Here is a 12,527-nt window from a genome sequence, read left to right as displayed (position 1 = left end):
CTAGATGGTATGTGTGGCCCGAGCCATTGCATGTGGGGACAAAGGTCAGGCAGGATTTTCACGTTTTCATGTATTTGGATAGTTCCTTCTTCGAGCCGGGTCGAGCGCGTGGGGTGCGACAGCTCCCAAGGTACATTTCATCATTCAACGTACTCAGATGCAGGGAATTTGGGTTGCATTTTCCATGAGCCTTCGGCTAGCAGAAAATTCATTTTTCAAAAGATCTTGAACAATGCCTTAATTCTTCCCGCCTTGGATTCAATTGCGCCAAGAGGACTAATTGTACTAAAGCTATAAAAGTGTGCTCTGCTGTCAGTAACGACACAAGCTGGATGTTGCTAGTGTGTCCCGGAAGGAGGTTACTCAGGTGTAATCTGGGTTAGGCTTTAGGTGGAATTCATCCTCAGAGTTGGTCACTCCCTGGTCGAGCACGAGATAATATAAAATGCTTCGCGTTTTTAACAGGACAGGAATTCTCTCTTACTACTAACTTGCGCGAGGGGATGTAGCTCAGTGGTAGAGCGCATGCTTCGCATGTATGAGGCCCCGGGTTCGATCCCCGGCATCTCCAAGGCGACTATGTAGTTTTTGTTTAATTCAGCCTCTGGCACAGAATATAAGAAAAAAAAAAAGAAAAAACTATTTAAGTCCTTTCTTATTTTTGCCATTATCATTTCCTTTAAATCGATCAATTTCCTGTCTTTATGTTTGTTTCTCTTCTATTTGGTTGACTAGCCACACGCCATATTCCTGTTTCTTGGAAACTTCCAAGGTGTTTTATTATGCGGTGAGTAATACAAAGTCAGAGGGACAATTCAGAAATGTACTATTCCTATGAATGCATCCAGGAAGAGGGAATAGAGCTGAATATCCAAGGATGTTTTAAGATCCACTAAATGAGGCCCCAAGCCATTCCCAGTCTCCAGTGAAAAACAATCAGTAAAAATAAAATGTCTCTGTATCATAGTTTTGTTTTGCGGGGTGGGGAAAGTGGAATAGGATGGAGAAGAGGAAAGTAGCATGCTTTTTTTAGTTTTAGTGTTCAGGTGGGAGTTGCTTTCAACTTAATGTCCACTCTAGCACCTTAAGATAATGCAGATCTTGTCCTATAGTTACTAACCTGGTAACCATTTTCTCACTGCAGCTTTTCAAGGTTTTTGTGTGGGAGAGCTGGTCATAGAACATTTGGGACATTTCGGAAAGTAGTAAAGGTTAGAAATAGCCTGTAGAAATGGAAGGCAGAGTTGGTTAGAAACTCACAACAGGTGGAACGCGGTGGCTCACACCTGTAATCCCAGCTACTGGGGAGGCTGAGGAAGAAGAATCACTTGAATCCGGTAGGCAGAGGTTGAAGTGAGCCAAGATGGCGCCACTGCACTCCAGTCTGGGCAAAAAAGAAAATCATAACAGATTTCCTGACAGCACTGAGAACCCATCTGAGGTTGCATTCTGGGCAACTGTAAGTAAATGAATTTTTAGGTTTATGTTATTTCTGCATTGCACTTATGTTCATGCCTTGATTCATTTGAGTGCTTTGGAATATTGATAGTGAATTTGTTCTATTGCTTCAGTTCACATTTAAAGATACACCAAAGATGCCAATGAGTATTTCTCTGCCATTGTTAAGAGGAAATAATTAAACATGATAAACAAGAGAGGATCACAATAATAGTGAAATATTACAACGAAACATTATAAGAGGACATAATGAAACATTATAAATGCAAGGATCACAATAATAAGAAAACATTACAAAAAAATTAGCCGGGCATGGTGGCAGACACCTGTAGTCCCAGCTAGTTGGGAGGCTGAGGCAGGAGAATCGCTTGAACCTGGGAGGTGGAGGATTACAATCAGACTTGAATTTTACAAAGTTAATTCCATAAATAATGTGGAAAATGGATTGGGAATGGTGGTGAAATAAGATGAAAATAAGACTAGTTCAGATATTACTGGAACAGTCCAGAAGAATTTTGGTGGGGACTTTCACTGAGAAGTAAATTTCAGAATATGAAGACCTGTCCTATGACCTTTCCTTAGGAAACAGAGTAAGAGTAGCCAGACGCTGGAACTTTCCCAGGGGCCTGAACTGTAGTAACTGCTGACTTTTCCCAAGAGATTGACATCCAGCAAGATCTACCTCAAGGATGAAGCTATCTGTCTCAATATCTTAATTTCTCAATTAACCTCATTTCCCACTCAGTTTTCTACTTCCAATGGGATCTTTTGGACTGTGGGGAATGTTTAATTTACTTGGAAAACATTTGATTCACTAAACTTACTGTCTCATATTCCTGCTATCCCAGTTACCACTCTCGATACATGTCCCTCTAATTCTCCACCTATACCTTCATCTCCATATCCCTCTGTTCTTCTGTTTCAATGATGTAGACTTGCAATTTGTCTCTCTGCATATTTCAACTCCACTCTTTGTATCTCACATTTCCATGTTAACAACCACAATCCTTAACTACTTACCCAAATGTTCCTGCATTAACTTAAACCTAGATCTCCTAATGCATTGCTATTTAAATTAGAAACTACACATTCTCCAATCTCAGGATCAGGAAATAGGTTAGTACCTTCTGAGGCCACATTCCAATTTCCAAATCATTGCATTTCATTTTATTTTATTATTTTTTGAGACTGAGTCTCGCTTTGTTGCCAGGCTAGAGTGCAACCTCTGGCTCACTGCAACCTCCACCTCCCAGGTTCAAGCAATTCTCCTGCCTCAGCCTCCCAAGTAGCTGGGACTACAGGTGCCTGCCAACATGCCCAGCTAATTTTTTGTATTTTTAGTACAGAATGGGGTTTCACCATATTGGCAAGGCTGGTCTCAAACTCCTGACCTTGTGATCCGTCCTCCTCGGCCTCCCAAAGTGCTGGGATTACAGGTGTGAGCCACTGTGCCCAGGCTTCTATCTGCATTTTAAAAACCCTATTCTGGGTTGGGCACAGTGGCTTATGCCTAGCACTTTGAAAGGCCAAGGCGGGCAGATCGCTTGAGCCCAGGAGTTTCAGACTTGCCTGAGCAACAACATGGTGAAACCCTGTCTCTACAAAAAACATACAAAAATTAGCCAGATGTGGTGGCATGCGCCTATAATTCTAGCTACTTGGAAGGCCCAAATGGGAAGGTGGCCTGAGCCTGGGGAGGTCAAGGCTTCAATGAGCTGTGATTACACCACTGCACTCCAGCCTAGGCAACAGAGTGACACTCTGTCTCAAAACAAAAGCAAAAACAAAAACAAAAAAATCCTATTCTGGCCACGTGCAGTGGTTCATGCCTATAATCCCAACACTCTGGGAGGCCGAGGCAGGGGGATTGCTTGGAGCCAGGAGTTCAAGACTAGCTTGGGCAATATAAGTAGACCTCATTTCTAAAAAAAAATTAGAACAACCACTATCCCCTAAGAAAAACCCTGTTCCGTGGAGGCTTTGCTTTATGAAACACAATCTTGGCCAGGTGCGGTGGCTCACACTTGTAATCCCAGCACTTTGGGAGGACGAGGTGGGCGGATCACCTGAGGTCGGGAATTCAAGACCAGCCTGACCAATATGGAGAAATCCTATCTTTACTAAAAATACAAAATTAGCTGGGCATGGTGGTGCATGCCTGTAATCCCAGCTATTCCAGAGGCTGAGGCAGGAGAATCACTTGAATCTGGGAGGCGGAGGTTGGGGTGAGCCGAGATCACACCATTGCACTCCAGCCTGGGCAACAAAAGCGAACTCCATACAAAAAACCCCAAAAAAACAAAAAAACACAATCTGACATTTCTCAGCAAGAAAACTCTTCCTAATTTAATGAAGACCTTGTGCCTGGTTTCTTCCACTCACCCTTGGTGACTTCAGGGGCCACATGGACAGATTATCCAGCACCCCAGCTTCTCATTCCTTTGATCTCTCTTTTTCCCAGTAATCTTTATTTCCACTCTATTTAGTCACTTGCACACATGGCCATGCTCTGGACATTGTCATGTATCAATATTATGCCAAAAGAATAAATCCATCAGTATTATGCCAAAATAATGACTCCAAAATAATATAATCCAGTATAGAGTAGTTTATAAGAACACAGACTCTGGAATTAGAATACTCATGTTTAAATCTCAGCTTTTCTACTACTGTGAGACATAAGGCAGACCATTTAATTAATTTAAACTTTGGTTTTTTCATTTGTAAAATGGGGAGAAAATGATGCCAACTCACAGAACTTTCTGAATTTTAAATAAAATAATACATTTAATAGTTTCTAATTATTAATAACTGACTATGGTAAGAACTCAATGAAAATTAAATATATAAGAATCAATTGGCTGGGTGTGGTCGCTCATGCCTGTAATCCCAGCACTTTGGGAGGCTGAGGCTGGCGGATCACCTGAGGTCGGGAGTTCGAGATCAGCCTGACCAACATGGAGAAATCCTGTCTCTACTAAAAATACAAAATTAGCCAGGCATGGTGGTGCATGCCTGTAATCCCAGCTACTTGGGAGGCTGAGGCAGGAGAATCACTTGAACCTGGGAGGCAGAGGTTGCAGTGAGCTGAGATCGCACCATTGCACTCTAGCCTGGGCAACAAGAGCGAAACTCCACGTCAAAAAAAAAAAAAAGGGCCGGGCGCAGTGGCTAACACCTGTAATCCCAGCACTTTGGGAGGCTGAGGCTGGTGGATCACCTGAGGTCAGAAGTTCTAGACCAGCCTGGCCAACATGGTGAAACCCTGTCTCTACTAAAAATACAAAATTAGCCGGTCATGGCAGGCACCGTAATCCCAGCTACTCAGGGAGGCCCAGGCAGGAGAATCGCTTGAACCCAGGAGGCGGAGGTTGCAGTGAGCTGAGATCGCGCCATTGCACTCCAGCCTGGGGGACAAGAGTGAGACTTCGTCTCAGAACAAACAAACAAACAAAAACAAAAAAAAGAATAAATTAAGTTAAAACTTATAGGAGAATTTGTGACAATATCTGAGAACAATATACATGCTCAATAAATGTTAGCTGCTATTATTATTAATATTATTACTATCTGCATTGTTTCCCGGTAACTGCCACAAATATAATGACTTAAAACAACACAAATTTACTATCTTACATTTCTGGAGTGCAGAAGTCTGAAATGGGTTTCACTGGGCTAATATAAGGGTGTCAACAGGGCTATGTTTCTTGTGGAGTCTCTAGGGAAGAATCAGTTCCCTTGTCTTTTCTAGCTTTAGAGTTTGCCTGGATTGCTTGGATCATGGCTCCTTCCTCCATCTTCCAAGACAGCAGTGTAGCATCTTCAAATCTCTGACTCTGACTCTCATGCCTCCCTCTTTCACTCATAAGGACCATTGTGATTACATTGTGCCTATCCAAATAATCCAGAATAAATACTCCATCTCAAGGCCCTTAAATTAATCAACCTGCAACGTCCCCTTTGTCATGTAAGGTATCATGTTCACAAGTTTAGAAATTAGGATATGGACGTCTTTGTGGAGGGTGGCAGGGCATTAGTCTGCCTACCATAGCATCCCTAATCTGCTCTCTTTTCTGGCAACCTCATCCAGTCACTTCCTCAACTTCTGTTTATCTACTGAAATGCAACTTCCATTTCCTTAACATTTTTTTTCTCTCCATGGATCTTTCTGTTCCTACCTTTTCTTCCTTCCGTTTCCAGCTTAGATTCCTTGTTCTTTCCCTTCAACCACATTTCAGCAGTGTCCTCACACTCCTTTGTTTCATAGTGAACATCCTCCCTCAGAGTTCCAATTGTAGATTATTCCATATGGATCTTATTCACTCCACACAGACTGTTGGGTGCTCCTAGAGAATATCACACCACGGTGAAGATTAGTGCCACTCTAAATAAGGAGTAGGCCTTCCAGTCCAGGACGCCTGTGCCCACAACATCCCTTGTCTTCCCACCCACCACAAGGCCTGGAATGCTCATGCTGCTGTTACTCGTACCCCACGTACTTGAAATAAAAGCAAAGAGGCCAGGTGACTGCTGCACACTCTTCTAGGGGTGAGTCCAAGGGGCAGTTCTGTACTCACCATCTCCTCCTGCATAGGGATTCAAGTTGGTATCATCTTCAGGGAGGCAAGAGCAAGATTAGTGAAATAATTATGGCCTTTGTTACTTTGGGTCCAGATACTTTTGGGAAGTTCAGTCCAACCCTTCACTTTAGAGGCCAGGAAGCTTAAGAACAGAGAAGAGAGGTGACTTACTTGTTCCCTTCAATGCTATCCCACTCACTTGCATTTCCCTAATAAGATTCATAGTAGCTACTTCAAAAAGGCTTGACTTCCTCAAGATATCTAATCCTACTTTCTGTACCTTCAGCTGATGACTTTGCCTCCTACTTCAAACTTAAAAATGCCATCAAATGAAAACCATCTTAACTTCCTTCGTTAACTTATAAGTGCACCTATATTTGTATGCATCCTTTTTTTTCATTTCTGTCTGCTAAAATGGAATAAATATCCCTTGTATCAGTGCTACACAAGCTTTAATGTTTATATAGCATCACCTGGGGATTTTTTAAGACAAAAATTCCATATGTCTGGGGTAACTCCTGAGATTCTACATTTATTATTTTTATTTATTTGTTTATTTTGAGACGGAGTCTTGCTCTGTCACCCAGGCTGGAGTGCAGTGGCATGATCTCGGCTCACTGCAACCCCTGCTCCCCAGATTCAAGCGATTCTCCTGCCGTAGCCTTTTGAGTAGCTGGGATTACAGGCGTGTGCCACCATGCCCGACTAATTTTTGTATTTTTAGTAGAGACAGGGTTTCAGCATTTGGCCAGGCTGGTCTTGAACTCCTGACCTCATGATCCACCCATCTCGGCCTCCCAAAGTGCTGGGATTACAGGTGTGAGCCACCGCACTGGGCCGAGATATTACATTTATAACTAGCTCTCAACTGATGCTGATGCTGCAGGTCTCTATGCTATACTTTTAGTAGGGAGAGCTTAAAGTGTCCACAGCTAGTTCTTCAAAGGTCCTCAGGCCATCTTGTCCTGCATTCACAGGGAATTTGTGCTGTTGATTATTCCTGCTCTCTCTATCTTCACTCTGTCCTCTGCTGGTTTCTTTTTATTACTATTTAAAATGGTTCAAGTTTCTTCATATTAAAAACCTCCCCTAGCTCCATGTTCTTCTGCAGCCAGCGCAATTTCTCTTTCCTTCCAATTCCAGCCACATTTCTTGAAATGGATATTTTTACTCTGTGTCTCCATTCCTCATCTTACTCTCATTTCTCAATCTTCTGAATGTGAACTTGATACTTAGAATTGCAGTGAAATGACTCTTACCAGAGTCACAAATGATTCCCATGTCTCTAAATCTAATGAACTTATTAGCCTTCACTTTACTAAACTCATTTTATCATTTGACACAAATGATTCTTGCTTTGAAACAGCCTTGTCTTTCCAATACAATATATTGCACTGATTTCACGTAAGTTATTTGTAAAATTTCTGTTGTTGTTAAATGTGAGTGTTTTTTAGAGTTCAAATGTAGGCATACTTTCTTCATGCTCTACACATTCTTCCTAAGCATTCTTATATATTACACTTGCTCTACATATCCTCTGTATGCTGCTATTTCTTAAATATATATCTTTAGTCTCTACCACCCTCATTAAGTGTTAAGTCCATATAGCCTACAGCATGTCGCCACTGTATTATTCCACAGGCACCTTGCTGCCTTCCTCCCACACATATCTAATTCACCACCAAAGACGCTCAATGCTACCCTCTACTATCTCTCAAAACCATACACTACTTTCCCACTTATTTAATCTAGTTTGCATCTCCAGAAATTTTTCTAACTTACTGTACATATTCATAAGTCGATTTCCCTTCTGTCCTTGTGCTGGCCTTTTCCGGTAAGGACCTCAATCCTGGTTAAAACTAATGATGCAGGCCTGGCGCGGTAGCTCACACCTGTAATCCCAGCACTTTGGGAGGCGGAGGCGGGCGGATCACCGGGTCAGGAGATTGAGACCATCCTGGCTAACACGGTGAAACCCCGTCTCTACTAAAAATACAAAAAATCAGCCAGGCGTGGTGGCACAAACCTGTAATCCCGGCTACTCGGGAGGCTGAGGCAGGAGAATCGCTTGAATCCGGGAGGCGGAGGTTGCAGTGAGCCGAGATCGCTCCACTCCAGTCTGGGCGACAGATCAAGACTCCGTCTCAAAAATCAAAAACAACAACAAAAAACCAAAAAATGAATGATGCACCTAGTCCATATGAGTGCATGAGAAGCTCTCCTCTTAGGCCTCTGCAGATCTCATAGTCTTCAGTTAACCCAGGTTAAGAGTTTAGCAACTAAGTTGAGAGGAGTGCTTATTTATCAAGATAAGAAAGAGTGAAGGGAAGAAATTAGGAGGTAAAGGAAAAACAAGGTTTTAGTTTTGAACATGTTGAGTTAGAAATGCTGATTAGACATCCATGTGGAGATGTCAAGCAGGCATGAGATCTGTGGAGGCCAAAGGGACAGCTTTTATTTTCTGAGAAACAATGTATATGCTAGGAAAATTCAATCTTCCCAGTGTTTATTCTCAATCAGGTTCACTTAAGCAAATGAGGGATTCAAACTCACTTAGTTCCAATTGGTTGATACAGCTGAGCCCTGATTGGACAAGGCAACTGAGCCCTGATTGGGTAACTTTTAAGCCCAAAACTACAAGTCTTGTTGATTGGATGTTTCTAGGTGGTCAACTGGGGATTTCTTGCTAGACTTTATCTTGGCCCTGGTTACAAGAACTACTCTAGCCTAGGGTTGCAAAGCAGAGTGTTTGTCATGGGTCACGTTTTCTGAGAACCCAGAGTACATGACTGTTCCCTCACCTGGGCCATGGCCTCTGGACCCTGTTAAATTTCGAGTTGTCTCCATTAGCCACAGGGAGTGCATTTTGTCGGCAGGTGTTCTTTAGACTGAGGCTGTTTCACAGCTGGATGTTATCTTTTCTCTGCTGTCCAACAGAACACCATATCTATTTTGTGTCAAAAGTGTATCTGGAATCCACCCACACCTCTCTTCCACTTTACAGTACCTAAGCCAAAAACATTCACTCAATAAATGTTGACTAAGCACTACCTAGTTGCCAGTACTCGTCTAGAAACTGTAGATACAATCGTGAACAAAGATAGACAAATTCGCTCCATTCAATGAGCTTACATTCTGGAAGACGTCACACTCTCTTGCCAAGATTACCACAGTAGCCTCCTAACCAATCCCCTAGCATTTCCATTCTTCTTAAAATTCATGCTCCACATGGTTCCAGAATTATCTTTGAAAAATATATCTTACCGCCAGGCACGGTGGCTCATGCTGGGAATCTCAGCACTTTGGGAGGCCGAGGGAGCAGATCACTTGAGACCCAGGAGTTTGAGACCAGCTGGCCAATATAGTGAGACCCAGTCTCTATTAAAAATACAAAAATTAGACCGCGCCCGGCCACACTTTTCACATACAGCATATAATCCAGGAATGTAACTACTTTGTAAATTGTGGAAATGTTTCATAGTACTTTGTTTGGAACTTATTAAAAATTGTTTACCGGCTGGGTGTGGTGGCTCACACCTGTAATTCCAGCACTTTGGGAGGCTGAGGCAGGTACATCACGAGGTCAGGAGTTCGAGACCAGCCTGGAAAACATCATGAAACCCCGTCTCTACATGGGGCTCATGCCTGTAATCCCAGCACTTTGGGAGGCCGAGGCGGGTGGATCACCTGAGATCAGGAGTTTGAGCCTGGCCAACATGGTGAAATCCCATCTCTACTAAAGATACAAAAAATTTCCCGGGCGTGGTCATGGGCGCCTGTAATCCCAGCTACTCCTGAGGCTGATGCAGGAGAATTGCTTGAACCTGGGAGGCGGAGGCTGCAGTGAGCCGAGATTCCGCCATTGCACTCCATCCTGGGCAACAAGAATGAAACTCAGTTTCAAAAAAAAAAAAAAATTAGCCAGGCATGGTGGCGCGGACCTACTCGGGAGGCTGAGGCAGGAGAATCGCTTGAACCTGGGAGGCGGAGGTTGCAGTGAGCTGAGATCTGAACTCCAGCCTGGGTGACAGAGAGACTCTGTCTCAAAATTAATAATAATAATAAATGTAAATATATACATTACATTGTATCATTTCCTACCTCAAATTCTGCTTCAGTTAGCATATGTTTTGCTTCCATTAACGGAAAACCTGACCATCAGTCGTTTAAATGAGAATGGTTTATTGGTCCCACATAACAAGAGGTCAGAAGGAAGGGTTGATGAAGCACCTTAACAACATCATCAAGGACCCAGACTTCCCGAATCTTTCTGTTAGAGGAACCCCTGCTTACTAGGCCTCTGGTTTAATAAAACATGACCAGAATGAAATAGCGAGACACTTACAAGTTACCTATAAGGTTAATACTCATGGTCGGAAAATAGTCACATTCTAATCTGACCACCAATTGTAATTGCAGAATATTTATGGGTCATACAGAACACCTCCCACCAAGCCTGCAGAATGTCGAAATGTCCTAAAAGTACAGTCCACTTTACTGAAAGATAACGTTAATGAGCAGGCTTAATGAGTTATTGATAGAAACAATAGCCCCTACCTTTAGTAAGCACATCTACATATTACAAGTTTAATTATAGCTCCTCATAGTTTTTTGTCTCCCTTCTTTTTTTTTTGAGAAGGAGTCTCACTCTGTTGCCCAGGCTGGAGTGCAGTGGCATGATCTCTGCTCACTGCAATCTCCGCCTCCCAGGTTGAAGCAATTCTCCTGTCTCAGCCTCCTGAGTAGCTGGGATACAGGCGCACGCCACCACACCCGGCTAATTTTTGTATTTTTAGTAGAGACGGGGTTTTGCCATATTGGTCAGGCTGGTCTCGAACTCCTGACCTCAGGTGATCTGCCCACCTCGGCCTCCCAAAGCGTTAGGATTACAGGCGTGAGCCACCAAGCCCGGCCCCTCAGAGTTTCTTATAAGTAAATAAACTAATAAAGGATAGTATGTTCCTCCTCCTGCTTTCTGACACCCTACTCGGTAATGGAGTAGCTCCATGACTCATCTTGAAGTCATTCCTGGGTGAGATCCAAGAACTCTTTCTTGGGATCTGGATCAGGACCTTCTTTTTCCAGCGACATTTTCATTCTGTCATCCTTAAGTGTCAAGAGTGTCTCTTTCATGATCACAGTAGCTCCAAACACTGTGTTTTGACTTCAAAGTAGTGTTTCTGAAGCAAGAAAGTAAAGGCAAAAGCAAAGAACATTCTTCCTTAGCACATTTGTCTTCTAACAAGAGAAATACTTGTCCCAGAAACCTCTCAGGAAGGCTGTACTTACATTGTGTCAGCCACAACCGTGTCTCATACTCATTTCTAAATCAATTGCTATAAACAAGAAATAGATGACAATGATTGAATAAGCGTTTCTCAGGACAGTTTCATTGGGACATTTTTAGAGGGGTTGGTTTTCACAGAGACTAGTGGCTGCTACAGGCATCTAATGGAAAGGGGTAAGAGTATCTTACAAATAAACACAGCAATTCCTCATAACAAAAATTGCTGTACATTCTGCAAGACTTTTATATGGTTTCTGGAAAATTCATGCAGGTAAGAAAAAAAAACAAACAACTAACCTGTTTATAGTTTCCGAACCTTTGTTTTATGTATAAACACAAAGTTCTTTATTTCTGAACAATTTTTTTTTTTTTTAGACCGAGTTTCACTCTGTTGCCCACGCTGGAGTACAGTGGCAAGATCTCGGCTCACTGCAACCTCCACCTCCCGGGTTCAAGCGATTCTTCTGCCTCAGCCTCCCGAGTAGCCAGGACTACAGGTGTGCGCCACCATGCCTGGCTAATTTTTTGTATTTTTAGTAGAGACGGGGTTTCACCATATTGGCCAGGCTGGTCTCGAACTCCTGACGTCAGGTAATCCACCCACCTCGGCTTCCCAAAGTGCTGGGCTTACAGACGTGAGCCACCACGCCTGGACACACTTTTCACATACAGCATATAATCCAGGAATGTAACTACTTTGTAAATTGTGGAAATGTTTCATAGTACTTTGTTTGGAACTTATTAAAAATTGTTTACCGGCTGGGCGCAGTGGCTTACACCTGTAATTCCAGCACTTTGGGAGGCTGAGGCGGGTACATCACGAGGTCAGGAGTTCGAGACCAGCCTGGAAAACATCGTGAAACCCCGTCTCTACAAAAATTAGCTGGGTATGATGGCACCCAGCTACTCGGGAGGCTGAGGCAGGAGAATCACTTGAACCTGGGAGGCGGAGGTTGCAGTAAGCCAAGGCCATGCCATTGCACTCCAGCTGGGATGAGAGAGTGAAACTCTGTCTCAAAAAAAAAAAATTATTTGCCATATTAACAAATCAGTTTGGCAAGTCAAGCATGGCTCTTGGCTTTAAACATCCAACACTACATACCTATGCCTTCATTACTGTTTCTTTCAAACTAATTCTTTTGAAAGGTACAAGAACTTGACTGTATCATGTTTTCTAAAATAGTCATTTATTGGTTTTGCTG

At 42.9% G+C, this 12,527-nt stretch overlaps 1 non-coding gene across 1 annotated transcript; it reads left to right on the top strand.

Moving 5' to 3' along the window:
• The first annotated feature begins 499 nt into the window (after positions 1 to 499).
• On the top strand, positions 500 to 571 carry TRNAA-CGC (transfer RNA alanine (anticodon CGC)). The gene has a single exon. It is a non-coding gene; the product is annotated as a tRNA-Ala (tRNA).
• Positions 572 to 12,527: the final 11,956 nt, after the last annotated feature.

This window comes from Hylobates moloch, unplaced genomic scaffold (assembly GCF_009828535.3).
Source record: "Hylobates moloch isolate HMO894 unplaced genomic scaffold, HMol_V3 SCAFFOLD_20, whole genome shotgun sequence".
NCBI lineage: Eukaryota > Metazoa > Chordata > Mammalia > Primates > Hylobatidae > Hylobates > Hylobates moloch.
The sequence above is the reverse complement of the archived record's forward strand: the minus strand, read 5'-3'. Positions and strand labels throughout refer to the sequence as shown.